This window comes from Pongo pygmaeus, chromosome 7 (assembly GCF_028885625.2).
Source record: "Pongo pygmaeus isolate AG05252 chromosome 7, NHGRI_mPonPyg2-v2.0_pri, whole genome shotgun sequence".
In the NCBI taxonomy this organism is placed as follows: Eukaryota; Metazoa; Chordata; class Mammalia; order Primates; family Hominidae; genus Pongo; species Pongo pygmaeus.
Window position 1 is genome coordinate 142,560,818 of NC_072380.2, and position 4,117 is coordinate 142,564,934.

A 4,117-nucleotide genomic window follows, 5' to 3' on the forward strand; every position below is an offset into this window, starting at 1 on the left:
TCTGGCCCAGGAAGGATCCCAAACTGGTAGCCTGCAAGCCCAGTTACAGCAGCGCAGCTTTTATATATATGACCAGAATAGTGTTTTAAATGACTATAGTGGGATACCCCCATGTCTTAGTCTTCCAGCAACTTCCCAACCACACACAATACACACACACACACACACACACACACACACACCCCTATTCACATACTCATTTACGCACATGGCCCCTGAAGTCAAGAAAGTTTACTTGGAAATTTACATTCATCCAGAACTTCAGAATGTGCCCTTATTTGGAAATAGAGCCCTTGCAGATGTATTTAGCTAAAAAGAAGTCATACTGGATTAGAGTGAGCTCTAAATCCATGACTTACGATGGACATATAAGGACATATGACTTATGTCCTTATAAGAAAAGACAAATTTTTTTTTCAAGATGGTGGATTAAAGGCTTTTAGTGTGTACTCAGCCACTTGGAAATAGCAAGACAGTGCATAAAGATCAACTCTGTGAGCTTAATTCAAGAAGGAAAATGGGAATCCACCAGAATTGTGAAGGACATTCCAAATCCCAGGGAGGAGAACGCTGGCAAACAGCCCCCATGACAGTGTATGGCTGATAAAAGTAAGTGAAGTCCCAGTACGTGAGAGAGGCAGAGAACCTCCCTCTGTAAGTCACATTTCCGTGGGGATCGAGAAAGACAGGCCGAGGGGGAGCACTTTGTTTCTCTCAAGCCGTGGAACCAAGTTGGGGAGGGGTTTGAAGCCACTGTGAAGGAATGGGAATGGGAAAAGCTACAGACATATTCCCAGACTCAGGACTGAGATCAGGATGCCATTTTTAATCTAGGCACATACAAAGTCACCCATTCTTTGCTGACCCGGTAGCATGACTGCGCAGGCATTTTAGTCTCGGGTAAGAGATTGGAGCACCTGCTCTGGAGTAGGGTAGGAGCCTCCACAGTCAGAACTGTGGAAAGTGCCTCAGCAGTAGGTGCTAGAATTGTATTCTCCCCCATCACAGGTCTGGGGCAGGAGGAAAGCTGCTACAGCTGCAGTTTTATGTGGGCAGCAAGACTTCAGCCAGGGCCATCTTGGCAACCCGGAGCCCACCTGCATATGCCATTGCTGGGTGCCCAGACTGCTCCTCTGAGATCATGGTGTAGCAGGGCCCTCTCCACTCCACCCCAGACAGAAATCCAGGCATTCAGAGCACACTTGGCCTGGACCAGCAGCCTAAGCTGCCCCATCCATCCTGCACATAGACTGTGGTGCAGGAAGGTCTTCACTGCTCTACACCCAGGCAGATCTCCAGGCATTCAGAGCACCTGCTTGCCCAGATCAGCAGCCTGAGTCTCCTCACCCCTCTTGTGCAGAGATCTTGGTGCAGGGGTCCCTCTCTCCTCCACACTCAGGTAGATCTCCAGGCATTTGGAACACCCACTCAAATTGATAAGAAGCCTGACCTGCCCCACTGTTTCTGTGCAGAGACCCTGGTGCAGAGGAGTCCTATCTGCTACACACCCAGGCGGATCTCCAGGCATCTGGAGCATCCACTCTCCTGGATTAGAGTTCAGGTTGCCCCCCATCACCATACAGAGAACAGGGGACTGAGGAAGTTTTCCAGCTCCACACCTAGGCACTACTCTGGGTGCTTGGTGGCCACCCACTGGATTCTCCCTCAGCACAGGTGCTTGTGCCTGCCATCACGGGACCTGTAGGTGTACCCCCAATGAGCACCACCTCCCCCCAGGGGCTGAGCAGGGAGCTCAGACCACTATGCATTCCACGAATCAGTTCATTATCTAGGGCAACACAGAGCTTCTGCCAGTAAACAAGGATCAAGTATATACCCAGCCACACTGGCTGCACCAGCTCTTACCTATAAGCACCATCTACTGGCTTGTAGATCAAACTGCACAGTGCGATATAAAACTTGCTGAGGGCGCTGCCTGGTGGCTCTGGTCCCACAGGGGCCACTGGCCCAGCCCGATGGACCCTGAGCTGCGGTAGCCTGCTGCTGGAGAGGCTGTTCGTCTGGGGTGGGCTCTTGCGGACCTTCCTCAAGCGCCAGGTGGGGTCTGAAGCCCATTTGAAGGTCAGGAGGCCCGAGCTGTTGGCAGTGGTCAAGTTGCTGAATGAGAAGGAGCAGGAGCTGCAGAAGACCGAGCACTTGCTGCACAACGAGGATGAAGATCTAAGGAAATTTGCAGAGAATGAAATAACTTTGTGTCAGAAAGAAATAACTCAGTTGAAGCATCAGAAGAAACAGATGAAAATGATTTGATCCTGGAAATAACTGCAGGAGTTGGCGGTCAGGAGGCAATGTTGTTTACTTCAGAGATATTTGATATGTATCAGCAATATGCTGCATTTAAAAGATGGCATTTTGAAACCCTGGAATATTTTCCAAGTGAAATAGGTGGCCTTAGACATGCATCTGCCAACATTGGGGGTTCAGAAGCCTATAGGCACATGAAATTTGTTTTTTTTTTAATTATACTTTAAGTTCTAGGGTACATGTGCACAACATGCAGGTTTGTTACATATGTATACATGTGCCATGTTGGTGTGCTGCACCCATTAACTCATCATTTACATTGGGTATATCTCCTAATGCTTTTCCTCCCCCCTTCCCCCACTCCACAACAGGCCCCAGTGTGTGATGTTCCCCTTCCTGTGTCCATGTGTTCTCATTGTTCAATTCTCACCTATGAGTGAGAACATGCGGTGTTTGGTTTTTTGTTCTTGCGATAGTTTGCTGAGAATGATGGTTTCCAGCTTCATCCATGTCCCTACAAAGGACATGAACTCATCATTTTTTATGGCTGTATAGTATTCCATGGTGTATATGCGCCAAATTTTCTTTATCCAGTCTATCATTGATGGACATTTGGGTTGGTTCCAAGTCTTTGCTATTGTGAAAAGTGTCACAATAAACATAAGTGAGGCACATGAAATTTGAAGGAGGTGTGCAGAGTACAAAGAGTGCCAAAGACAGAAAAGCAAGGCCGCATCCATGCTAGCACCATGACTGTAAGCAGTATTGCCCCAACCTACTGATATTAATCTGGTGATTAATCCGAAAGATTTGAGAATCGACACTAAGCGAGCCAGTGGAGCTGCAGGAGCAGCGTGTAAATACCATGGACAGTGCTGTCCAGATAGTTCATCTTCCAACAGGAAGAAGATAAAGGATGAGAAGGAAAAGGAGTATTCCTTGAAAATTAGTAAAGAAGATTTTTCTGTTAAAACTTTTTAATTCTTGTAACACTATTCAGGTGTTTCTGAATGTCAACAAGAGAGATCTCACCTGAAAAAGAGCTGGCTATGAAAAAGTTATGTGTAAAACTGTACAACATGTATCTAGAAGAAGAAATGAATAAAAGACACATGCTAGAAAAATTCAGATTGGAAGTAAAGGAAGATCAGAGAAAATAAGAACATATAATTTTCCACAGAACCAGGTCACAGACCACAGAATAAGCAAGTCACTGCATGATCTTGAAACTGTTATGTAAGGAGATTATCTACTGGATGAACTTGTACAGTCATTGAAGAAATACGCTGATTATGAATCTTTAGTAGAAATTATTTCCCAAAAAGTTTAAGTTGATTTTTTATTCATACACTTTTGTAGCTTAGAAAAATTCTACTACAGCACATCCACATAGTGTAAAAATACCATTATTCTCTTAAAAAACATGAGTTAACACAGTTGGAAGTAATATGCATATTCTGAAGTCATAGATAATTTACACAGATCTCTTTCAATGCATTAGTAAAAATCACACAATATACAGATGGTCCTCAATTTACATTGTGGTTAATTCCCAATAAACCCATCATAAGTCAAAAATACATATAACATTAGCAACACAGCAGTCTCCTACTTAATGAAAGCTTGACTTAACAATTTTCCAACTTTACCGTGGTGTGAAAGAGGTATGATTCATAAGTCCTAAGGAGCTCCTCAGTTTGAAATGGGGCTACATGCCGATAAACCCATCATAAAGTCAAAAAATCCTAAAACCATCATAAGCTGGTGACCATCTGTAATCATGACATGGTGGTAAATCCTGGATGCTTCTTTACAATAAGTAGACAACGGAAAATCATCCTTTGTCCTGTTC

The 4,117-nt window shown here is 44.7% G+C and overlaps 1 pseudogene; it reads left to right on the top strand.

Annotated features, from left to right (window-relative positions):
* The first annotated feature begins 208 nt into the window (after positions 1 to 208).
* Positions 209 to 3,634, top strand: LOC129042137 (peptide chain release factor 1-like, mitochondrial; annotated as a pseudogene).
* Positions 3,635 to 4,117: the final 483 nt, after the last annotated feature.